General features: G+C 37.4%; 1 protein-coding gene across 3 annotated transcripts in view; it reads right to left on the bottom strand.

Moving 5' to 3' along the window:
* Positions 1-27,696, bottom strand: part of ZEB1 (zinc finger E-box binding homeobox 1) — a 127,253-nt gene that overhangs the window by 64,423 nt on the left and 35,134 nt on the right. The gene's annotated exons all lie outside the window — the stretch shown is intronic.

Genomic DNA, 27,696 nt, shown 5'->3' with positions numbered 1-27,696 from the left:
AAGGGGGTCTTCAAGCCTGCATGCAGGGATGGGGATTGTGCAGCAGGTTCTCAGCAAGGTTTCTCCCCACTCTCTCAATGACCAAGGGGGATCCAGTTGTTCTGAGAAGCTTTCAGGTTCTAAAGTGGTTTTGATGGAAGATTGGCAGCTCAGAATAGGCTGAGAAAAGATCTTTTGATATGAGGGTAAAGAGCTGCTGGTCATATTGGAGCCCTCAGACATGACAAAGGAAAGCCCAAGCCGGAATTGCTCCATGTAGGAAAGCCTCCACCCCACAGGAATCTCTGTGGAGCCAGAAAGTAGAAGGTATGAACCTGAATAAAGATGCAGACAAGGCCCTGTTCCCACCCTCCAGTCAGGGGGGACCTCAAAAACCATCCAGAGAACCAGGACTAGCTAGATCCTTAGTCTGACTCAGTGCAGACAGCCCTTAGTAATTAAATCTGATTACTGAGTTGCAGAAAGAAGCAACAGTTTTGATGAGTAATTTTTATCTTAGAAGACACTAAAAGTCCGAGTCCTAGACCAGACTTCACTAGTTGAATTGCACTCTCTCACCACTAAGGGTGCAAGAACAAAGGGACAGCTGTGGTCAAGAGGCAGAAGAGAAGCTTTAATTATCTTGTCATCATGGTTGAGGGATAGCTCCCTCTTCTAACAGATCAGTAGGGAACCAAGGCTATTGTTATTATTCCAAAAGAACTGTTTAAAACTATGCAGGATAGAATAAAATTTAAAGATTGCTCAAAACTCACGTTGCTATTAGAGTATTGTATTTTCACTTGCTTATAAAAGTAACATCAGCTGACTTTGTTAAGAGTTTTGACATATAATCTAATTTGAGGCAAATACTCAACATGAAGCTTATCTGTCATAAAACAGCTCCAAGCGTTTCAAGAAACTTGGATACAGGAAAAATTTAAAAACCTGAGCAAAGTGCACGTGCACACACACAGAAACCTCATGGAGCACGGTGGCACCTCTACATTTAGTAGAAGGAATTTGATATGTTTAACAATGTGCAATTTATAGAGTGGGTATTTGCCTTTTACTGTTTTTGTCCCCCAGAGCTGGCCTAAAATACATCTTCAAGGCACTGTGGGAATAGGAAACCTGTACATAGCTGAGATCAACACCACCACATAGCAAACCTTAGTAGGTTTTTTCAACTTTATCAGCTAAGATTTCTAAAAACTGTAGACATCCCCCAATATTGTCAGGGGTCTCCATGCTCCATTTTCCCCAGAGTAAAAGTTTCCAAGTTACAGCACCCAAAAGGTTTTATACAGTACACAGCCACAGCCCCAACAACTGAGTATCTTTTGTGCATTGACGTTATCTGGAAGAGTACTGCCACAGCGGCACTAGAAAAAGTTTGTAAAACTTCTTCTTGGTAAAGTTACAAGTCTATCTTTAACAACATGATTTCAAGGATAAAGTTGGTCTTTTTAAAAATAGATTTTCCCCCACAGTTTTAGCTCTTTGGTTAGGTAAGCACTGAAAATACAGTCCAGAAGCCAGAAAGTTTCTCCTATGCTTTCAACTACTCTGTGCTGACACCTAGGCAACATTGAAAGGAAAATGTGACTAGAATGCAAAGGGCATGAATGAAGTGAGGAAAAGGAAAAAAGTAGATTGTAACAGATCTGGTGAGCGGGAAGCTGCAGGAAGCTGGCAAGGGAGGATTTGAGCCTACTTGGCAAGGCCAGTGGGAACTGGAGGGAGGGTTAGTGGAAAGCCAAATCATTTGGGCAAAGAGGATGGAAGACAGAAGAGGTGATTGACTAAAAGTCAGTAAGAAAAATGGTAGATAAAGGACTAACAAGCAGTTGGATGAAGAGTGAGAACAGGGACGCCGAGAAGGTGGGAAAATTCTGGGAACAGAAGGAAAGGCACAAGCAAGGACTATCACCAGAGCTGGGAAACTCTGGGAATGCACGGAAAGGGACACAGAGACACTATCACTGATGCTGAAAGGCAGCAGAAAGAAGACAGATTCATGTAGCTCTTTTCCAGTTCTCCTGATAGACAGAGGGGAGGTGGGAGCACAATGAGAAGGAACAGATCAAAAAGGGGGGAAAACTTAAAAAAGAAAAAAAAAAAAGAGAGGTCCAAGGAAGGAAACAGAGAATGGTAGTTGGGAAAAGGGAAAAGAGAGAGGGAACAGGGTAAGCTTCCATGAAGATACTGGTACAGACTAAACAAAGAGAGTGTAATTGATACAGGAACTCTGAATAATGCAGTTGGATACCATGAACAAGACTACGACAAACACCCAAAGATGGAGCAGGGGTAGGGGAGATGAAAGCAAGATAGACAGGAGAAATTTTCATGTTCAGAGCTGCATAGAAGCAGAAGCATCCATGCTTTTTAGAAATACTTCTCCAAAGCTTCTACTGGAATGCATACCTCATAGGCGTTATCTTTCTTCTCTCTTAGCAAACACTGTACAGCTTGCTAGCAAAACATGCCTTCTCCTATTCTAGGGTGGTCAGCATAACTAGCAGCAATAGCCCAAGCAGCATTATTTCTTGTGGAATTTAAAGGTTCGCAACCTGCCGATGAACTATATACAGGCTGACAGAATGAAACTGAAAGTGAAAAGGTATCAGCTAAGGCTGTTATAAACACTTCTCCGACCCCACGTGAAAATAAAGTCATATGAAACCATAATTTATGTGGCCCTTCCCACCAAAACTATATTACTCTTCAGTGTAGAGGATGCATGTCCACTGGGAAAGAACGAGGATCTGTATGCAACTTTAGCATCTTTGGCTCATTTACTGCAGAATTTGCAAGGTTGTGAATGACACAAGGATTGCAGTAAGACAGTCTCTTAGCTGATACAACCGCATGTTGCTCCTGTCTTAGCTACTGAGTCTCTGTTAACACCAAGCAGGCTATTCAAATCAAATTTCTTAGACATTATTAATTATGCTACTTTCTCTGTTTTTCAGATATCCAACTTAATTTGCTTCTAAAGCAAATAGCTACTAAATAATCAGGTGCAGCTACATGGTAGCTGTTCTTAGAATTACACAGTATTTCTGTGCTTAAGTCACAAGTTAAGCAGGTTTAAGCATTGAAGTATTTAAGAATGCAAAAAGCCACCCAAAATTGATGGAAAACCTTCCCCTTACAACCCTACCTCAAAGTCACACTGTGAAGAGAGACAACAATTGTGAAGTTTTATGGACACCCATTTAGAAATCATTTTTATTTCAGAATAGCATTGAGCATTATACTGTAAGACACAAAGCAACACATGGAACAATAAGGTGGAAAACTGGTGTGACTAGCTTTCCATTAAATATATACCACACATCTGCACTGAAACTGAAGTTCTGTGGAAAAAATGCAAGTGATCAGGAAATTAACTGCAATTAACCATACACATACATGCACACACATTCATCAAAGATTATGTGTATCTGGGTTCAGAGGAGAAAAAGAACAGAGGGGAAAAGTACTGAGATAGAAATTAACTGTAGTTTGCCAGTTTTTTAACCTCTGAATGCTCACTTAAAGAGAAAAGAACATTTAAGACATAAGAGCAAGTAGATCAAGGACAGGAATTTAGAGGGGTCTCACTTCAAGGGTTCTTTTTTCTTTTTAATAGAACATGGCTCTCAAGTCCTAGAATACAATCTCCAGGTACTCCATTTGCAGCCATGCTTCTTTCAAAGCAAATTACATTTGACAAGATTTGGATATCAACAATTAATTAAACCCGAAGTGGTAAATTATGTTCACAGCCCACTTAAAACATTAAAAGCTTCTTTTGCTGCTAAAGCTTAATAAGTAAAATTACCAGTAAAAAGCCACCGATTTTTAAAAGCAATCCTTTTCTGGTCAGATGCAAGCGTTTGTTTCTCAGAATATCCACAGATCTGCCAAAGGCTGAGAAGAAACTAATGCTATGCAGGGAATAGGTCATCTCCTCTACCTCTACACTGTGAATAAAGAACGGGTGAGGGTGACACACTTTATATGCATATCAAAGGCATGACTAAGGATGAATCTCCCTGCAAAATATAGTAACCCTTTGTCCAAAATAAACTTCAACACCTGTCAATCATTTCTAGAGAATAAATATAAATTAACAGAATTGCTGACACGTTCTCTCCTTTGCTACATGCATTCTCTTGAACTGTATTGGAAAAGCATGGTCTTAAAGGTTTGAACTAGGATAAAAAAGAAACCCAGACAAAGACTGGAATCCAACATGTAGTGCATATTTAGAGTGGGTGTGCTTCATTTGGAACAAAAATTTCCATTCCTGCAGTTGAAGACCAAACAGAGAATATATATTAAAAGAAGTCTTCTCATGTAAGAGGTAACAGAAAAGGGAATGTTGAAGAACAGTATGCCTTGTACTGGTCTTGAAAAAGAATTTACAGCAACTAGATAGAGACTCTGGAGTCCGCAGCACTCTTTGGTTCAGATGAAGAGTCGCTAAAAATCCACTGTTCCCATTTTTAATGTTATGTGTAGTATCAAGGGGAAAATTTGATTTGACAGTGAATTAATCTGTTCTTTTGGTTATTTTTACAAGAGAATTAATTCTGTGGTAGCAGCAACTGTGTAAAGCAGCTATACTGCAGGATTTTTCTTCTTTCTTGCATTACACTTGCCTCCTAGATTGTAATTTTTCCTTTTATTGTTCTTCCCCGTTCTGCACTGGGTTTTGTATCATACTCATTTTAAATTAGATTATGCTGGCTACAGACTTGATGAAACATTGTTGATATTTTCCCTTTATGTAATTTGGTAAATATGATAATCTGATATATAATGAACTATAAAAACCTTTTCAGTGTGCCAGTATCACAACTTTGGTTTAGTTTCATGGTGTGTTATGGTATCCATATCCTTGGAGATGGAGACTAATCACAACTATAGTAATGAGAACCATTTGCCCCAAATAAATGCTTAGAACAGAAATCAAGACTCTAAGAGAAGCCAGGAGTTTTCCTACCAGAATTTCTACCATGTTTCACTCCAATTCCCTCTCTCCAATTCTCACTTTCTAGGCTTATGAAATTTTTCTTAACACTGGCAACAGCTATTCAGTTTACGTCAGCTGATTTTGTACTTTTGAAAATGGATTTTACATACTTGATCTCACAATCAGCTGTTAGAATGCAATAATATTTAGTTCCAAAACTCAGAGCAAAAACCAGCTTTGATGAAACAGAAATTTCGCCTGGGTCTAAGTCCAACTGTTTTCCAATTCTGCTTTCTACTTTTGCTGTATCTATACTTTATTTGCCATTTTGAATTTTCAGATTGTCATTCCACCTCTTTTGAACTGTGATTCTCATACATTTCTTGCTTAAAACAGTGCTTAATTTGTAAGAAGAAAAAAACCCATGGTTTTAATAGTACTACATTTAATATTTATTTTCTTGATGTAGCTGCTACAGCACTTGACTCTTTATTGTGTGAACATCTGTTGAAAAATGAGACAACTACCTGTTCTTTTGATGTCTGTATTTCAAATCACAGATCAGCTACTTCTCCTTTACAGTAGGCCAAATACTCTGCTTCAGTATTAGAGTTTTTAAATACACTGAATTTCATTTGTCCTTTTTGCCTTTCTAGCATGAAGTCTCTCTGCAACTCCATGTCACCCTTGTTTCTATGACCCTGAATAACTTTACACCATTAGCAGGAGTTACTCTTGCGACTATCCACTCCCTTTTCCTGATCATTTATAACATCAGCAGTGTATTGAACAGCACAGGTTCCAGAAGCGACACTCGCACAAATGCAGAAAACTATTTTATCACCACTCCCTTTTTTCTGGTACCCTCAATTTTAAATGAATCTCTCTATCCAAAGACGTTCCTTAGCTTACTGCAGACTAGGATTTAAGAACCTTTAACAAGGGTTTTGGTTAACCATGTCAACTGCACCCCCCTTGTCCGCCTGCCCTGTGACTCCTTGGAGAATGCAGGAGTGTGCCATCAAGCCTGCTGGTCTGGAGCCCTCTGGACTTGCCCTGGAGCTGCACCCTCCTTCCCAACTGTCCCATACTGAAGCAGTCCTGGGCAATACGTTATATGCTGCAGATAGCTCAGCCACTTCTTTCTCATGTCATTCATGAGGAAGATCACATTTTATCTGGGAGTTTGTTATGCATTTTGCTTATTCCCTCCACCTTCAAATGCTTAACAACCTGTTTTAAGGCAGTTTCCTTTTGCAAGGGAGCAGAGCTGGACTGAAGTGAACTTGCCCAACCTCCTACACTGTGAACACAGTTACCTAAAAAGCATCGCTTTTTTGTTCTGTGACCTTATTTTCTTTGAGTGCCACTTCTATACATTAATCAGTTTCTAGTATTACAGCAAGCTTCTTCTTTCTGACACTTGACACACAGGCTTTAATAGTTTTCAGGCACCTTGTAAATTGTTCCTCAAAGTCTTGTTTCTGCCTTCTTTTTGGTGTTTTTAGATTAAGCTACCTGAACCTAACATACTTTCTATTGCCTATGCTGGGCACCATTTCAAATTTATGAAAGAAGGTTATCTTCCTCTTTCTGTAGTTCCATTTATCGCACCATCTAATCATACAAGCTCTCTTGATCTTTCACAAAAGTCAACCACTTGCAGGTTACATGGCGATTTCAAGGCTTCAAGAAAAATCACACCACTTGCCGCTGCCCCTTTTCATTTCTTTTTGGAGTTAAGGAATACTCTTACAGACTTCCCAGTTGGAGGGGGTCTTCAACACAACTATAAAGGACTTGTTTTGAACAGTTGCAACATCCCTGCAGGAATGAAGTACAATCTGATTGCTGTTAGAACAATTCCTCAAAAGCAGCGTTTCCAGTATCTTGACTTGGGTTCAGCACATAGTTTAGGACAAGTCAAAACCAGTTTTCCTTGCAAGCTCCCAAGCGATCTGGTCTGTGATATTTCTGCTGTCTGATAAAAGTGTCAAACTGTGTACTGGGATACTGACAACTTCCCGCACAAACTTGTCACCCTCTTTAAAAGGAGGGCCAAGCGTGTCTGTGGTCTTTCTGGAATCTGACAGTCTTACAATGTAATTTAAAAAGCAGCTCCAGATCCTTCAAATCATATTATCTATGAATAAAATTACTGTGGGCAATGATTTTATTGTAATCTTGAGGAGACAACAAAGTTCAACTGGGGATGATGTTATTGTGTGTATGTGCTTATATTTACATATTAATCCCAGAGCATGACAGCAGCCTGAATTGAAAGCTCTATCACCCCCCTTCAGGAATCACAGCTTTTATTTTTGCACTTCTGCAGCTCACTTGTGTGCTGCATTCTCCACTGTAAGTACCTACTTAAATATGTAATAATTTTTCCCCACTGTGTACCATGCTAAAAGTTCAGTTTGTGAGAACTCAGCAATGTTTACAACCAAATTAAACACTCCTTCTGAAAACAAATTGTTTTGGGTTAAGTTTGGGCATTAATAAAATTAATTTATTCTTTTATTTAATAAAAGCATAGAAAATGTATGAATAAGATGACTCAGATGTCTTAAATGCTGCACTTTCTTTCTTAAATCATGTCTCCTATTGAGATATGCAACTAGAATTAGCTTTCATGATAGAAATATCTATGGGAAGGTGCATCTGCATTCAATGTTATTGAGGTCAGTACTGACTGATAGGAAGTCACAATGACTGAAACAGTGGTTTTGGAAGTAATAAGCTCCTTATACTAACACCACTTGTATTATCATATACATAACTAAGTGATTTCAAGATCAATACACTGCAGACATGTTTAACCTGAATCCTACATGTGTCAGGCTGCACTGTCAAAATAAGGTTACGTCACCTAGCAGAGATGATACGCAAGTCTCCACATACACATGAAAAAATTCCTGAGGGACAGCTGTACAGAACAAAAATTCTTACCAGTACTGATAAAACAAGAATTACTTTTATGCATCTCAGTAGTACTCACTGAGATTAAACAGTAACTAAAATAGCTTGCCAGCTTTTCTTAAAAAAAAGTTTAAAGACTAAATGAAAAAAATCTATTATCTACTGTAATTGTTACAGGACTTCATTTTCAGACTTTGTTATTTGTATGCATTTAATCATTTCCTTCGGTTTCTTCAAGCCATGATGTAAAATTTGAAGGGATTATTTGCATCCAAAAAACCCCCATCAAAATCAAAGCAATTTTAAGGCAAATCAACACTAAAATTAAAGCTACTCACAGCCACATCTTGAAGTCTGTTATACACCAAAGGTAATAAATATACAAATATTTCATATCCATTTTGACAGGATATCCTGAAGCTGAAAAAACTCTGAATTTCATATTTTCAAATATCTGAATCATCAAGGCTTGAATACTGTACTGAACACTCAAGACAGGTAAATATTTCCAGTAGCTGTATAATGTATAAATATGATGAACTATAAATGTATTCATTAAATCCCATAATTCTTATCAGAACTACTATTCATCAATCCCATATTAGCAGCAGGAAATGTTTACCATACAGAAAACTCTAATATGATTTCCAAATGAAGAAAAACATTTTCTTGATTAACTAGTAAACAAGTTAGAAGAACATTATTCTATTAGATTTTCAAGCTGCCTTGATAATATACTACCAAGTTGCACTGCTTTTTTCGTCCCACTTCTAAAGAGCCTATTTTCATTTAGGGCATTTCTAAATTTCATATTGATTAAAAGAAAATTCCATTAGGCTTACAGCTAAGTCACTAAATAAAGAAGCTGATTCTGCTTGATGACAAACACTGGTAATTTTATCAGCTTCAATAGAAATTATAGATGCTCTCTAGTCATGAAAATTAGAGAGTAGCTTTAGAGACAAAAAAAAGGTTAAAAAAAATTCTGAAAGTTGACCAAAGTAAATCTATTTTGTCGTATGTCTCTATTTGCTTTTGAAGGATCTTGCCACTAACATATCTTTTTCTTTTCCTATCAGGACAAAGGTGGGGTTTTTTTGTTTGTTTTTCATTTTAGACTAATGTTTTAATCTGAGTTTACCACGTATTCTTCAAACATGACATGCGAGAGTTCACCAGCTACTGCAGTGAGGAAACAGAAAGGCTGCCAAAGGCTGGTTCACTGGAAATCACTAAGCATTGGGCAGAGGGGCAGGAATGGGAAGGACAGGAGATCCATCTGTGATGGGGAAAGTCTCAGTGGCTAGTTAGTAGGGGTAAAGTTGGTGCAGAGCACAGACCAATGGGTGCGCTGTTCTGACACAGCAAAGCAGTATCAGAACAAGACGACAGCAGAGAACATTTGGTCAGGTCCAAGGTCTTGCCACAAGTCCTATACAGAACCATCCTGTGGTCTTTCTGCATAAGTAATCATAAGATCCCAGCTCTGAGGTTTTGAATGTAGGCCATGGGACATTTGATATGGTACTAAGAATAGGTAAAACTACTTATTATACAGCCTCCCTCAAAAACCAAACCGCAAAAAAACCCAGACCCCAAAAAACTACAAGACTGTACCCGATTCATGCACGCCAAGAGGGTTAGTTAGAGCTTGTAGTTTAGGACAGAAGACTGAAAGCCTGTTGTTAATTTCTGATGGGCTTGAGTACAGAATTCAGCACTATTAAAAAACAGAAATAGACAAGAATATGAACTGAAATTTAGCATACAGGAGTAAACACTACAGGCAGCTTATATTTACTTTGCTGTGTTTCAGGGGTTAAGTAACCAGGAGACAGTGAAGGTGTAGGACAAAAGCTGAGATTTTCTGTTGACAAAAAGTCAGAACACCTTTTACTCACAAATAGGCAATAAATATGTATTTTGCCTTATAATCATTCCACCTGATTAAGATAGTATGATCATACTCTATTACCTTGCTTTTTTTAATATAAAATATCCTTAATCCTTTGCTCATGCAGAGGTTCTTATTCATAGATGTTTCAGACCCTCCTTGAAACTTTCATCTCCAAGTTCAGAGTAGCAGGTCAGGGTTTTTTTTTTTTTAGGCTTAATTTTGACTTTGTTATCTATTCTTCCTCCCCATTTACATTTCATTTTCATTTACTAGGCATATAATTGCATACAGTCATATCATCAGAAAATTCATGCAATATATGCCTCAGCTGTATTGTACTGTTCTTTACTATTCATTATAGTGCATGTTTTGATACCTATATCTAATTATTTAAATAGACACACATATTTAGTAATACTTCTCCACCTACTGCCACGAACACCTAGTTTCTTTGATAATGTATTCAAGAAATGCTGTTGGTTCCTATCTACACACCTGGAAGCCATCAATATGCCACAGCTGTGCAAAATCACTTTTCATCTTTAATCTGAAAGCAAGAAGGTAATAAAAACAGTGGGATTAAAATTGAAATTAATTGTTCTCAGGATTTGCTGTGGATTAATTCAACGAAGGAGGAAAAGAATGATTCTTTTTCAGGGGCTGGGTTTTTTCCCTTTCAACTTGCATGGAAGGAATACAGAGATCTTTTGCATTATCAGAAGCAGTAACTGGACATTTTATAAAACCATTTTATGAAGATTTAAAAACAAGTTAATAATAGAAAAGTATTTTACAACCAGAGGTTAAGAACAGTTTCCTAAAGGGCACAGAAGGGAAGCGAAAGGGTAGGAAATAAAATAAGAAATGCTTTTAAAAAATGCATTTGGCTAAGGGGACCAAAACAACATCTAGATGCTACAGTGGCATCTGCATCTTCATAAATGCATAACAGGATTTTTGACAGGCTAGCATTCTTTATAGATAAAGTATGATAAGTCCCTTCTTCTACCTGACCTTTCTGATTTCCTTTGAATTGTCTTATTTAACTTTCTACAGCCTCTGCACAAACATGTGTGTGGAGGAATTATGTAGGTCACAAACATACTGATGTGTAACTTCAGTACTTGAGTACTGAAGTACTTGAAGTACTTTGAAATACTAAATTTTTTTACTTGCCTTCAATAATAAAAATGTAGGACAACACTTAATTAGAATAAAATTTGTTCATGTTCATATTATACAGTTAGACAATTAAAATATGAGTACTATGCATATACAAGCTTTTCTCCTAAATGACTATTTATTTGGTATCTGTAACACAAACCAAACAAGAATTCATAGGAAAAACAGAATACACAAAGTATTTTAAAGCAAACGGTATCTACAAAGTTCTACATGCAGAACCCAAAACTGCAATATTTATAAGTTTTATAGAAATTTAGAGAAAGCATACAGACATCACCTGTGACTGTCCAGTTAGAACATGGTAATAGAACATCTGCACACCACATGCATCAGGTGCATTTACAGTAGGTATTGGCCTCAATAGCTTAGCTCTTGAAACTGCATTATATAAACAATGTCGTGCATTTCCAGGAGGCTGAACTCTTAAAAGAAAAAAGGTTTTTTACCTTTAATATTTTAATATTAAAGCTCAGCCAGGGCCTGATCAGCTTGAATGCTTTTCCAATGTGACTATTACAGATTGCTTAATTACCTAGGATAAACAACATCTGCTTAAAGAATTGTCTTACTTATACTTAATAAATACCACTGCTGCTTAAGTTTATAATTCCCAGTTCTTAAGCGTTTCACACTGCTCACATACTCAAAACTGTAAAATGGTCCCATCACTGAAGTTCTCAAAGTAATAACCAGCATAAAAGATCCAGCCTACTAGTTTAAAGTAACAGATGAGACAAGCATTTACTTTTAAACCGCATACTACTTTCAGGAAGAGAACAAACAAATCTTAAAAAAAAAGAAAAGAATTTGTTCAGCATGCAATTAAAAGGACCAACATGAGGAAGAAACCTTCTCAAGGGTGACATCAGAGTCCCAGAAAGCAGTGCCCTGATACAGATACAAGCACATACAATGGCAAAGTTCGCTATATCTCTGCATAGGCCGAGGAAAGACTTGCATAAATATTTCCATACAATTCTCTAAGTAGGTCAAGACAGTACAGTTACATACAATTACTCTTTGAAACAGCTTGAAACTTCCTAAAGAATTAGAATTGAATTTTTTAAGCACCTTAAAACAATGAACACAACTTGCACCCAAACCAAATTAAAAAAATGTAAATCTGAAAGCTATAAAATGTTTAAGATACTTACAAGTACGCTGTTGACTAACAAATTCCCCAAAGCCACACAAGCAGCAGAACTTCTCCTTCAGTCTAAGATCAGCACGTGAACAACTCTACAGCTCTGAATCTGATCAAAAAAGTAAGTTATCTCTCCCCGTCCTGTAGCCTGTACTTTGCTAATGACTTATTCTAAAGATAAATGGAAAGAGTATAGCATTTGAAGGTTAAAAATACTGTTTACCAAAAAAACCCTCCACCTGAGAACTGATGTAGGAGATATTCCTGCAATGCTTTTAGGGATGAAGCTTTCATCCTTGCAGAGATGGCTTAAACATCTAGTAGTACAAATTTTAAATTTGTCTTTAAAAAACAGTTTTCTAATATCTGCCCAAACCCCCAAAAAGCATAATCCATGCAGATAAGTGAATGAGCAAAAATGAAGGGATACAAGGTTTGTCTGTGAGTGTGTGTTGGGGCAGGGGTGAGGGGGAATTGAGGAGGAGGGGAGCACAAGAGATGTTATTTTAACGTCAATCCAGAGAATACTATGTCAAACTTGAATCAGACAAAAAGATCTAAACATCAGTAAAAAGAAGAACAACAGTCTTCCATTAAAGTGGATGAAGTAAAGAACCAGTGTCATACTTTAGAAGTTCTTAGGTTGCAAGGGACATTGTTTGGTGTTTATTCCAGTTTCAATTATTCTTCCCAAACTCTGTGTAAGGGGTTATTACCTGGATTGAGTTTGTTCCTGTCAATTAACACTTGTAAGAAAATGGATTACGAAGCTGTAAAGACCTTTATCTGTGGAGTAAAATAAAAACAAACTAGGATTTTCTCACAGATAAAAAGATTTAAAACACTAGATACCACAACAAGTAACAGGGGGTGGGGGACGAGCAGTAATGAACTTATTCTGAGTAAAGGATGGATTCTTGTCATAGAATCTTTCTGTTATTTGAAAATGAAGATGCTCATCATACAAAGTTAAGACTGGCAAAGCACTACATCTCCATTTAAATTACATCCCAAACTGTTATTCCTTCATGCAAGTTTATCCCTCAGTAAGTTTCTTATCTTGGGGAGTACAAAGAACATCTCTATACAACTCCAGGAGAAACTCCGCTTCACAATCACCAACAGCTTAGCTTTGCACTGAATGCCAATGCCATCGGCTTCTTAAAACACCTACTTACTGCTGAAACTTAGTCAGTAGATATGTAGGACATACTAAAATGATAAGTTTTCTGAGTTTTATTTTATGTACTCAAGCTTAGACACATCTTTTATTAAAAAAAGAAAAAAAGGCAGCAAAAAGACTTTTTTTTTTAATGGGTGAGTGTGTGTGTGATTAAATAAACAAATCCATGTAGTGCAACCTGTATCAGTACAAATGGCAATTCATATATCCTGTATCTCCTAACACACCCCACAAGAAACATGCTTTCAGTAGTCTTCTTCCTGAAAGACTGATGGCAGGGAGAAGACTTCCAAAAAAGGGGATTCTGCCTGTACCTGTTCATTCAAACACCGCTGAAAGCCTCTCTGCTTTTTTGTTCTATAAAATGCCAGGTGAGATTATATTGAGTTATGATACTTATGTCTAGAAATCATAAGAGCATTAACACTTCAGCTAAATAGCATACAACTGATAATTTTTGGAACATTGCTAAGATTTCTCATTATAAAATTGTTTTCAGTTTGTAATATCAAAATACTAAGCATAAAAATTCAAGATTTGTACTTTGTTGGGTTTTTAGTATAGTCTTTTCAGTTTACTTTGGTTCTTACAGGCACAGAGATAGACAACAGCTGTGGGGAAAAGTCTGCAAGTAGTGTATCTTGGTTTCAGCTTATGCCAACAAGATGCCCACAGACTTGGGGAGCTGCTAACTGATATATTAAACCCACACAGAGAATACACACAAAATTCCTTCACAAGGAAGTTGTATCCAGAAAGAGAGGGCAGAAAGCTAATGCTTTACAGCTCCTTTTCAGACAGCTGTGTATTATGAAATATTATTTAGGGAAAACTGATATTCCCTTACAAGACATTACAGATGAAGTGACCAAAAGGGAGAAAAAAGCAACAATTAAAGAAAAATTTACATTGACAGTTTGGAGCAGAAAGACCTCCCCTGACTGACAAATTTATGATCTCCGAGAAGCCAATGCAGGCAAAACCAGAGCTGTCTTAATCAGAAAATCAGGAAACAAACTGATTTACATTGGTTACTCACAGTCCTGTCACATCCTGTGTCCCATCCTGTCCATCCCTCCTCCCCAAAATCTTCTAGCTTAATTGACACATGCAGCCTTCTGGCAATTCTGTTTATTACATTAGTACATGAGCTTTATAAATTTTAAATCTTCTCATGTTCAGTAGTATCATTCTATCCATGCATTCGCCTATTTTGTTTTCTCTCCAACAGAGGGTAAGCCCATCTCCCAAACCCTAAATCCATGAAAGATACATAAGAAATTTCTTTAAGCAACAGTTTCATTTGAAGTTTTCTTACAAATACATTAGCCTTTATAAGAGCATATCTATACACACACATATATACATATGTATATATATTGGTGTATGTATTTTTAAATCAGCATATATGAGGCTCTTGTTTAGGTTGCAAGTTATTCTGTGAGGAAGGGTCAAATGACTTATTGCACAGACTTTGCACTATGATCCAAAACTGCAGACTTAATAGGATGCTCATATGGGTTCTTTTACCTCTTCAGTAGAAAACAAGGAGACAAGAGAAAATGTGTGAGCCCATCATTCAGAAGTTACACATGTTCTCCAAAACAGAACCTGTGATGAAGCAGGTATATCACTCCTCCTCACATGTTTATGCAATAACTATTTCTGGCTACACAGTCAGAATCCACTGAATGTATAATGTTCTTAAGGAAAGCTGCATGGCTTAATGGCAGTAACATAAGAGAAGGTCCATCCTTATAGACTAGGGCACTACTGCCACTGGCACACTGTCCCTACCCCAGAAACATTTATTTGGAGTTGGAAGATGTAGCTAGAACACCACAAATAGGAGGAAAAAAGGAGGAAGAGAGTTCAGGACCTGTATCATCTAACAACGATACTGGTCTTTTTTCTGATGATTCTCCCTAGCCAGATCATCCAGAATTTTAATCTGAAATTATCCTGGTTCCAAGCCTTTTATAAACCCATAAAATTACCAATTAAGGATGCTGAGGGGGAAAGGAAAGCCCTCAACAACAATGCTAATATGAAAAACACTCATGAAATTATGGCTTTAAATGTAGCCTGTTTGGTTTACTGTTTGGCTTAAAGTGTTCAATATGCAATATGAAGAGCCATCAGGATCACAAAACATGGAAGTTATCTTTCTGACCCACTTCTGTGGGTAATTTTGCATTACATAATGGCACAAGAGCAACAAAAGGAGTCAAGCCCTCTCTTTGACAAGGACTCTGGCTCATTTCATACTTGTTAGCAGGCTCAGTAAATATCTGAAGCAGGGCTGGAAAGCTATGCTAACAGTCTGACATTCTTCCCCACCCTTTTGTCCCTCCCAAACAGAGGAGATTGGCAGGGTTTATTGTTGGTCTACACAGAGTAATAGGAATTAATGCCATCACTGCACTAGACTTGGAACAACTTTATTTCAACACACTTTTTAACATCAGTATGACGACAGCATTGCAAAGTCTCTTTACTTAGCATACAAAACTTTAGCCGAATATTCTCATTTATTACTGTCAGTTATTGTCAACTATGAACCATTAAAGCCACAAAGATACAATATAAACTTTTGCTTCTCTATTAACAGTGAATTTAGAACATATTTTACTTTCTACAAGATTATGCATTTTAAATATTTCTACATGCCAAACACGAATGCAATAACTGCATCCAAGCCTGTTCCATAGGAAGAATGAATGGTTTGCTACAAGTGTTCACAAGTTCAATTCAAAATACATGGGTTTTAAAAACTCACTATATTGGTGGCAGTCTGAATTTGAGATCACCTAGAGTAACACGTTCAAGCTGTACATTTGATCCATTCCCAGACAATGACAACCAATTATAAACAAATAAAATTCCACAGGCAGAAATGTATCAGTCTTCTCCTCTGGCAGTCCTGCAGCAATGGGCAGATTACAAAGCAAAACCTATGAGCTGCTGTGCCAGGCTGTGCAGGGCAGAAAGCATGATGCAGCAGTTTCCATTAGCACCAACGCTTGCACACATCTTGTAAGAGTAGAGCCTCTTTAAATAGTTTACAAGGACATTCTGTAACTTGCTCAGCAACTGAGATATGTCCAGCTTCCTTTCCTCCTTCTTCCTGCTACTGTTCTACATGCAGAGAAGGAAGGTGCAAGCAAAAAATTGGAACCTAGTACAGGGATGGTAGTTTGCACTGAGAAATACAGTTCATGGTCTGAAAGGATTTTCTGAAATCCCCCACAGTACCAAAGTGACAGTGAATATACATAGTGCAGATTTACATCACTAATTCAGAGCACTAATCAGCTATAGTCTTCAACTGTGTTCCATAAGGAGGGAGGAAGTTTGTGGAAGTCAAAGAGAGCAATGTTTTAATTTGGCCCAGCAGCTTTACATTTTACACACTACGCGTTTGTACTAGTAATAAGCTGAAGACAAAAACCACTCAACATTTAAACCTACATTAGACTTACATTAGATTAACTGTTTGTGCCCCTTAAAAGGAAGCATGGGAAGTTACATACAAGCAAAAAAAGTACCATTTCTGTAGTCTTCTTTCAATCTCTTCTTCATTCTTAACCAAATCCTTTTTTTTTTTTAAACTGTTTAATTGTAAGCACTTTTTCTTCTTTAAACTTACCTTTTAAATGCTCTTCTAAAAATCTGTTTAGTGCAGCTGCTAATTAGTAACTGGGCAATATCTGAAAATGTTACAAGTGAGCAGTAACTTAGTTGAAAGAAGCACAAACATATGGATGAGGAAAGATTACAATAGAGACAGCTGAAGATTAAAGAGGGAGAATGGCTTAAAATTTGTAAGAACAAAAATCCCCCACCAAAACCAAACCCCATGAATCTTACCACAGGAGTACCTTCACAAGGTATGGGACTGCAAACTATTATACTAATACAAAATGCTTGTAAAGCTTAAGTATCTATTTCATGCTGTGTTTTATCACCCATTGATCCGCTTCATTGAGAATAAAACATGTAAAATTTAAGATTTAGTCAAACTGCAACTGTTTATGTTTTTGTTACTGTGGGAACTAGTCATGCTTTTCCACAAAGTTTTGAATAACTTCAACTTGTTCTCCATTCAAGTAAGAGAAGTGCAACAGCACTTGCTTGTGTACAGCAAGTGCAAGTGCTCAGGGAGGATACTGAAAATGTCTGTTCTGCACTGCTTTAAGTTTTTCCCTAAAATATAAACACTTTCTGTAGCTCATGATACATTCTTCAGGAACTGGATTTGCAACTGTTATCTGAGATGAATATGTAGTTCTACAGTTCTCTCTGCAAGGACAACTGCCTTTTTAAGAGAGAAAATTCCTACAGTGGGCTACAGGAGACACCCTGTTCTGATCATGATGCTCTTAACTTTAAATGACTGCAAAAGACACTTAAAAGTAGCATTTTTCAAGAGGATAAATGGAAAAAGCTAAATAGAGATACCAGTGTAGGTTACCTAAACCAAGAAGATGCCCAGGTAGATGATGAAAGGCAAAAAGCATTACATGTATAAGTCTGTAATAGAACATTTCCTCCTGCTGCCCCCAACCCCCCCAAATATGAACAGCCTTCCAAATAGACTGTATATTTAGCTTTATTCAACAAATTTAGAAATTTAGACACCAAATGCCAATAAATACCATCACTTGAAGATCAAAATCCCATTCTGAATTGATTAGATATTGGAAGGATCGTCTTCTATCCTGTTAATTCCCAACTTCTCCATGAACAATACAACTTAGTTGAATACGTAGGTGGGCATACCAGGTCAAACACTAATGCCCATGCATACTGACAAAAGGTATCACAGACAGTGTTTGACAAATATTAACTGATATGAGGAGATTTTTACAGAGAATCCAGCATCAGTTTTATGGAAACACTCTCCCTTTCCAACTGAAAAAAAAAAATCCCCCAAAACACCACCACAAAACTAACATTAATTTTAAGATCAATATTTTTCAGCTTCGGAGAGAGACAAATAGAATACGGCAGTTTAAAAAAAGAAAACAAAAAGGTCAAATATCAGTCTGAATTTCAGTATCTAAATTTAAGTATTAACCTTCATTCTACCCTCTCATTCCCACATCTCATCTAAATTAGGAGACACATATCATCACTATTTAAAATGGAGCTACCATGTCCAAAACCAGTTAATTATTTCAGACTGCAAAACACATGCTCTTCTGTGCTACCTAAATACCATAAGGACTCTTATTGGCATTTATACACAATCCTATCAGTTACCAGACATCTCAGTTGAGCACCCAGGACAGTGCAGTTACAGATCAAGGCCATCTCCACACATAACGATGACAGTGGTCCAAAACCATTACACTTCTACACCTCATATTTGAAACTTCTCTTACTTTCAGCGTGGTTTAAATACACACCACTCTGCCAACAAGGGTCTAGGGTCATTAAAAACAAAACATTTTCAGCAAAAGGCGCTGTTATTAATGCCCTTGGACCACTGGAGGGATGAGCCAGGCTAATGGGAGGCAGCATTAGTCTCGCTAGGAGGCTTTTTCCTCAACAGAATCCCTGCAACAGAATGACAAGTCTTGTCAATATTGCTTAAAGTCAGGCCCTTCCTTTATTCAACCTTTCCTTAAGGAACATCACAAGATATAGAGGAATGCTATTTTAACTTTAATAGGGGGCCTATCTTCCCAGAACACAAAGATGCTCTAATATATTAGGACACAGACTAGTGTAATTAGTTCAGCAACCTCCTGGCCCTCTCAGAATAGGGGACATGCCTAATTTCTCCTGTCTCCCAGCTCCACTCCCATCCTAGATGGGTAATCACTTACATACTCTTTCTGCCTCTTCAGTTAAAAAGACGACCCCTTACACTGTAGAAACTACTACTTTGGCTGCTTTTCACCTGGGAGTTCAAAAGCAGGCTCCCAAGCACAACTGCAACTTCAGTGAACAGAAAACCAGCTGGTAGAAAAAACATGAATTAGTTTCAAACCTTCCTTGAGGACTGCTAGTGTTAACTTAATGCATGAGCTGGAGTCTTAAGGACAAGCAGAAACTGGTAGACACGAAGGCCTGGGGAATCTCCACAGGCATGGGTGCTAGCAGTACGTCAAGTGAGCACAGCTCTGCTGTGAGACTACACAGCCTGCTGCAGAAGCAGTTTTCTTTCATGTACTGAAGTACCTTAGGATGGTACTTGAAAGCCTGACAAACACAAACTATTACAGCTTGAAGAACTTGGATAAGCTGAGTATTTCTTTTAACTTTATGAACAAACTACACTGACTAGCTTTCAATTACTTTTATGTGTACCAAAAGCTTTATAGCTGACAGACTTGATAGCACAAGTACCTAAAGTTATTCATTATTATTATTTCAATAATTTGTCTGTTTGGGTATGCTTTCATCATTATTTGTCATCCTGCACTGAGTGAGAAGAGGTTATTAATACAAACAGACACAAAAAATGTTCATACATTTCTGCATATGCCTATTTTCATATTGCTCAAGCCAGAGCATTTCTGGTTGTGGTCTTGCTATGAAGGTCTAGATTTAAAATCTTGACAGGTATGATTTAGATATATTAATACCATGAAATCCTTAATTATACTGACAAAAGCTGCCTTTCAAATTTACTTTGTTCAGAAAATACTGTAAAATGTACTACCATAAATTATTATTTTGCTAATATAACTGAACTTAATTTAGAAGCATCTGTAGTTATTAATAACACCACTTCTAGTTATGCCCCCAGTGTACAGTTGTTCTCCATCAAGAGTATTATTCTGAGTTACACAGCACCTCACAAAACATTCAGTATCTGCAAAACGTTCACAGGAACTCACTCCAGCTCAGTATTTACTCAAACCATGAGTATAAGTTGTTTTGACTTCTCTTCTGAAACTGCATTGATGGAGTTAGTTGATGTGTGTTCTGATAACTTGTGTCCTTGTTATATCAGGCATCTCTCGAGTGTCACAGTTGGATTTAATACTAGCAAAAACTATCATTCAAATTCTTATTTTGTGTTTCATTTGGTAAATAACCTGGTTCAAGTGCTTTAACCTTCATTTTTTAGGTAAACAAAATAAATTAAGAACAGTCTTGGCAAAAAGCTTAAAATAATTATAATCAATTTTCAAAATGGCTCTGCTTGAGGGATTGTTCTCAATGGCTCCAGTCCATCACCACCCTTAAATAAACAGCAGAGTTTAATTTCCCCATCACTTTATGGCAGCTTGAGTTGAACTTAACAGTACATTTACTGTATGCATTTTCTCTACAGCCTGGGAAGATTTTGTCTTGCATATGACTCCTTGAGTAGATTAAAGTTACAACATGTCCTACAACTTTTCTCTGAATTTACAACAAGGATATCCATACACTGAGAAGGAATCAGGGTAGCCTAGAAAACACAGTTCATCAAAACCAAGTTTTAACTTCTGATCCTGTATTTACGCAAAAGGAACCTGAACCGAAGTCAGAAATGAAAAAAGGCATCAGGAGCTAAATACTGCTAAGAAGTTTCTAACAATTTCAGAGACTCTTGACAGAAAGTAATTTGGTCCTTACTACTTCTTAATATGGCAATCATAACATTTGTTGTTATGATAACCTATGGAACAAGTAGTATAGCCAAAGCAGTGAGCAATTTATGAGGATACTAATCAAAATTCAAGTCAACGTGAAGAGACTAACAGTAAGTGAAACACCTTTGAATAAAGCCTTAGAACAGCTCTCCATCTAATTCTGGGGAAAGTCTTTAAGTTTGGCCTTAAATAGACACATAGAACCTAGTCTACAGCAAGAAGCTGGTGACTATCTTTGCTTACCAACAAAACAAGTGATTCCACATTAACCTACAATAATACAAAAATGGCAGTCAAAAGGAACAAGTAATATCCTAAACATTAGACGGGTATGTTCTTGATAAGTACAGAAAGCAGATTATTATTATTGTACAGAATTTTCTATAGTGACCTAATGCCTAACAGCCATCTGCTTGTAAGGGGTTGGATGTTGCTAACAATACTCAGGGGCTACAAATTACCTAAATGGCTTTAAGTTATAGAGTTATATCCAAAGGCACAGTAAGTGGGAGATGCTCTACATAAAGTGTTGATCAAATTATTAAAAAAAAAAAAAAAACAAAACCCCAAAACCCCAAACAAACAACCCAAACAAACAAAGAAACCCCCAAACCAAACACACACTCTTCATTCACCATCAAGCAACCTTAAAGCCAGTGTCTACCCCTATCCTGGAAAACTATATATGCAGAAGAGGAAGACTGATTACCAGAGCTAGATAGCATCAAAAACTGAACGTAACTACTCCATTTGGATCTGGTGACAGCACATGAGTCAAAGACACTAGGAAAAAATGAAGATGAGATTTATTTTTCCTCTATAGGGTGGATGGATTCTTCCTCACTGCTGTTCTTTCAGGGTAGCAAGGAAAAGCAAGTGTATAATTTGTGAGGAAACAGTGAATGTTTATTACGAGGAGGACACACACCAAACCTCCAAATCCTTCAAACTAGACAGTTCCAGCAAGGTTAAAAGCAGTCACCTGTTTCACTTTGTCAGCAAGTTCTTTACCCACACTCGCACACTAGCAGAGAAAGAAGAAAAAAAAAAAAAAAAAGAGTGGAAAAATGACTAACAGAAATAGTAGTGAGATTCAGTGTGGAAATATTGAAGTGGTTAGCTAGAAAAAGCCAAGCTTCCTTACAGCTCACTAAGTTAGGCTCAACTTCTACACCTTGTGAAATTTCCTGAAGGTGTAATATGAGACAGGCATTCATTTCTTCGACCAAGTAGATGAAGATTATTAAAGATAGGTTGGTTATGATTACTTTAAAAGAATGCTCATCCTTCAATACCACACTTATCCTTCAATACCCTGAGGCAGGATTATATAAGAAAAGAAAAACCCCTACTTTAAGTCCTCCTCATCATTTGACCACGCATTACAGTTGATGCTTTCACAAAACTCTGGCCGTAGTATGCTTCATCCTTTAACTTATCAGTTTTCATTGTTCAGTATTAGGTAAGCCATGAATTACCCTTTTTCAACATCAAAAACATAACTATCTTATTTCTTTAAACTTGAGAACAAAGGTAACTTCATTGAGGATTTTCTGAGACATGGCCATTTCTTTCATATATCCTTGCTCAAGATGCAAAGGCTGCTCTGCCTAATACATTTGAAAGAGCCACTGTAAACTTAAACTCAGGTTTAAGTAAGCCACTGTAAATGTAAACTCAGGTGTAAACGGCTGTCTAGCTGAACTGAGATAGGCTTCTAACCAAAGCAGAGGCTAACAAGCAACAGAAGTGTTATTCTCCATCCTCAGGAGCACCAACGACCTCACCAACTTGAACGATTACAGGTAGCTCAGAGAAGCATGCAGATTAACGCAATACCATCCCTTCCTAAACACACACACACACACACAAATATTCACATACAACCTCACCACTTGCAGGCCCATACATTAAGACAGATAACACAAAACCCCCTCAGGCTACAATTACTCAGTCCCAGAGGCACCTGATGGACACAGATGTGAGGAACACCACCAAGAACTCCAGGAAAAAAATATTAAGTCTCATTTTAGTCTGCCATAGAAGACCAAGTTCTTTAGTGCACCTGGAACCAACTTTTCTAAACAGGCTGGAAGCTGCTTTAACAATTATTCAAGAGCTGTGCATTCTACAGATCTTACATCTTGTGCAATGAAAGTAATAAACAGAATGTGTATTTCAATTATTTACTGAAGACACCTGTCTAATCCAAAGACTCAGTTAAACCGTACCGCACAAGCAGTTTGCCTGATCGTTTAAAATGTTTTATATCTTCCACAGTTATACAGAAGTTCTGGACAGATGGGAGCAATGCACCTGTGCCCCTTTAATTCTGCAGCAAAGCCCATTCAACATACATATACACACTGCACAAGGAATTCCCATTCTCAATACACTAATGTGTATCTGCACAATTTGTGTGCATGTTACCTCATGTTGTATAGAAAAGAGATGAAAGACAAAACTCTGTTCTAGTTTTCTAAATCCAATCCTAAAACTTACAGATCCAGAACCCCAAGTTCAATATTGAAGTGAAGAGAAAAATGACTACCAGGTTAAATTCTGTAGTTGGTACATGAAGAGGTGTCTAGATAAAACACCATGTATCTTATATTGAAATATAGACCTTGCAGTTAAATACAGATGAGTTTTTAGATTCAGAAGAAAACATTATCAGCTTTCTTCTGCTGAGAAGCAGAAAATTAAGTAGAAACAAAAACAAACAAGAAAACTTAACCCCAATTGTCTGAAGATGCTGGTCTCTGTCCACCAGACAGAATTTCCTAAGCTAAATTTCTTCCTCCAATGAGTTCGTTTAGACAAATTCCGTGAGATGAAGATGTAGTTAACATACAAAAAGACAAAAGTTTAATTGTTTCCGTATTCCCTATTCATGACCTCCTGTGAAACTTTAAACAAGGCCATTTCTTCAGGAAATGGTGCAACAACTCAACATGTGCAAAAGTGGTTCTGGACACATCCCATCCCCTTCAGAGGCAAGGTGTGAGTAGTCAATGATCCCACTAAAGGTTTCTAACAGAAAATCGACATGGCAGTGGCAGACAAAAAAGCCTAGCAAATAGCCTCACAAATCTCATTTTTACATAAAGTCAGAAAAACTCTGGGACTTTACTACCCCCCCCCCCTTTTTTTCTCTATCGTAGTCAGAGAACATTCTCCACTTCTTGTAAGTCTGTGTCACAGTTTCTAGATCTTGAGTGATAAAAACATGTACGAAAGACTGTAAATTAAAGAAACAAGTCTCAACTTCCTCCAGGTGTGATGCTATCTTAAGTTTACCTTTTAAGCTTGAGGATATTAATCTTCAGAGTTTAAAACACAGTGAGGACAGGGAGAAAACGCACTTCTAAAGAATTTCCTACTGTTCTCTTGGGGTAACCCAAATAACAGGCTGATGTCTAACAGAAATTATGTCCCTGTAATGATATTCAGTCTCATAAATAGTTTCCTCTAGCACCCCTTGCTCCCAAATTCTTAGATGCTTTGCATGGTTTTGTTCACAGAGATATAAAAAGGACATTACTCCCCAGCATACATGAAGCAGCATGCTCTCTGGAGTCTGGACGTCTAGGCTTCTAGATCTTGTGTGCTTTAAGACACAAGATGAGGCCTTGCACTATTCCCTAGGAGAGAACAAAGGCTTCAACATGAAGTCTATCACAAGCTGAACAGAAGGATGACAATAGTGAAGAGTCACAAGGGGTACAAATATTCCATATACTTAATTTTCCCATCATGATTTGTTTTGCTATACAAGGATCCTCAGTGCAACGGAAAACACAAAAGTCCTTTGTGCAGAGGGCAAGTGGAGCTGAAATAGTGCCAAAAAGACTGACATGCTTTTTGCTCCATCTGCCTGCTAAAGACCACACGAGCAATCAGCCAGCTGTCTCTACTGTTGATCTCTAATATACAGAAGTTCCTGAAAGACACACAGAAGTCCCAAACCTCCTACCCACACGCAAAACCACAGCAAAGAAAATGTAATGCTGTCCTCCAGGACAGACTGGAAGACAGAGGAATCAACAGGAAGATTGCAAGGAACTCCAAGCAACTATTTTTTTTTTTTTTTTTTTTTTTAGCGAGGATGAGAGCAAGCCTGACATCATGCTACAGCAGCAAGTAACTGTCACAGCAGTAACTCAGTGTTTGACTAGTAGTGGCAGTACTCTTACAATCAAGGAGATTCAGCATAACTCTAGCATGACATTAAGAAAACAATATATGCAAGCCACTGTTTTAAAAAGCAGTTCTCATGGGCTTTTGGTAAAAGCTGCCACTTAATCAGCAAACCCTAAAACAAACAAAAATAATACTGGGGTTAGGGAGCAGGGGGAGATGCCCACAACAAAAACACTACTGCCACCTTTTCCTTTTGTGACACAACAGGATAAAATAGGATAAAACCTAAACAGACATAAATGTAAAGGAAATATTACAAACGTATTTAGTCCCACCTCTATAAAACCATATTAGTCCACACTGTTTTCACTTGCATAAGTGAAAGATATACTTAGCCACTGGAGAGCTCTTAAATCTGAAGATATACTTTTTGGTGCTCTACTCCAAGTATTTTTTTTACTTACCTTTTCAGACTTGAGAAGCACAAACTGTGACCTCTCAGCATTTACTTAATGCTACTATTACACTTTGATCTCAAACTTATATACTTAGCTTTAAAATGAGTATTATCCCCCCCAAAATTTCAGATAGTGATATGTCATGGTATCATGATCTGGGGGGGGGGGGTGTGGTGTGTTGTTTTTGGGTTGGGTTTTTGGGGGGGGGGGGGTTGGTTTGGTTTTGTTTTGTTTTTTTTTAATAAGATAGAAGAGTGATCCAGGGTGCTGAATGTTAATGAAGCTGGAATTATGTCTCAAGACTTGGGAAAAAAAAATAGCTTTACTTTTTCCAAACTTACATTCGGTTCCTTACATTTAAAAAGGAACGCCAAGATATAACCCAGTCTGTTTTCTTCATCCCCTCAGGTTCCTTATTTTTTAGCTGTACTGGCTTCAGACTCTTTCTTTGCCATCCAGTTACTGGAAATCAGATTTCTTCTTGGCAGTATGTGCCACAATTGCATGTTCCAACACACAAGGTGGCACAAACTTGCCTACTATACTAGTGATTAGAACTAACTCTCCAATATTTAGTATGGACAGATAGCTCAAGAAAGCCTCACAAGAAGCTCTATTTTAAATTTTATGTTCTAAACAGACACTGAGATAGGGGAAAGAAGACTTAAGACATCCTTGATGTTGATACTAGAAGTAATTTTCAGGCATTCATTAGCCAAAGGATTGCCCAAAAAGAAAGAATGACATTTTTACATAAAGAAGCTGAACGTATCCATTTTGATACTGCTCCTGAAATGTTATGCATGACTTGTAAAACTGATCAGTATAAGAAATAAGAAGCCAACATACAAGTTAAAAAAACCAAACAAACAACACAACAAACCACCAAAACAAACAAACAAAATAGAACCCCACCAACTGTGATTTCAAGTTTGGTAGTAATACTTCTTTTACTTTTTGCTACAAATTAAATTTCTTTATCCCACCAAATGTGATGAAAATCTTCTCTCAGCTAAAGAACAGCATTCCCCAACTAGCAGCATGCTTTAAAGTACTTTATACTTTTTTCCTCCTTCTCTTTTCTAAGTTCTCTGATTAACGGCATGTTGTTGGGTTTGGGTTTTTTTTGGGGGGGGGGGGGGGGGGGGGCGCACACAGTTAGAATCCACCTACCAAATAATTTAGAATTTCATAAAAATATTCAGAAGACTTAACATCCATAGGAGAGTTAGTCGACAGTTAAAGAGGTAATTTCTAATCATGTGATTAAATCAGTCAAGTGCAACTTTTTCAGATTCATGACTTTGGAACAAGTATGGGTAACTAAACCTTTTTCATAGAAATCACGTTATTAACACAGAAGTATGGGAAGTCTATATAATATTGAGTTGTTTACAGTTTAAGCCTTCTGACTTTAGAATGTGAATGAGAACTTTATTTGGACATGAATTACGAAGCAGCACTGTACATGCTTCTGCCCCAAAAGTTAGAATCATAGAATAGTTGGGGTTGGAAGGGACCTTTAAAGGTCAAACTTCCATACGTGCTGCTATTGCCATCCACAGTATGAACAGTAGAACATAATAAAGTATTTTATTGTGACTGGCTGCAGCTGAGAAAAAAGGATGAATAAAATAAGGGAGAAAAGTAGAGGGTGCTGGTTTCATACTTCTGATGCAGAGGAAATTTTTTTGAAGTGGACTTAAGTCTAACTGAAGGAGTTTGGTTCTTGCTGAAGGTTTTTTTTGTTCAAAGTCAAAACTCACAAGTTGCTTCCAGTAAGCATGGTGTGTTAATTAGTTTTAAACAGGTCATAAAAGAGTCATAGTTCACATACAAAGCAATTTAACCATTCACTAAAATCCTATTCAATAGGCAATGAAGCTTAACAAACTGCTTCTTCCACAGGTCTAGCAAAGACAAGTTCCAAACACTCCTGAAGTGCAAATGTACGCATTGACCTTTGTTAGCAAAACACATCCAACATGGAACTTGCAGCCAAACTGATTTCCCCACTTTGACCGCTCCCCCAGCAAATGGAGCATTAAAAATCACTGTCAGAAAACTTAAGTGTATTTTTCCACAAGTTGCCCAACCATAAAATGTATTTTCAGGAGGAGGAGGAAGCCATCATTAACAGTTAACATTTACAAAAAGTTACTGCAAATCTATGTGTATTAAGCCAGTCTCAAATCCATAAAAGTCATGTAACATCTCC

The sequence above is a fragment of the Harpia harpyja genome, chromosome 1 (genome assembly GCF_026419915.1).
Source record: "Harpia harpyja isolate bHarHar1 chromosome 1, bHarHar1 primary haplotype, whole genome shotgun sequence".
In the NCBI taxonomy this organism is placed as follows: domain Eukaryota; kingdom Metazoa; phylum Chordata; class Aves; order Accipitriformes; family Accipitridae; genus Harpia; species Harpia harpyja.
Note: the sequence above shows the minus strand (reverse complement) of the source record. Positions and strands in the feature narration are given on the sequence as shown.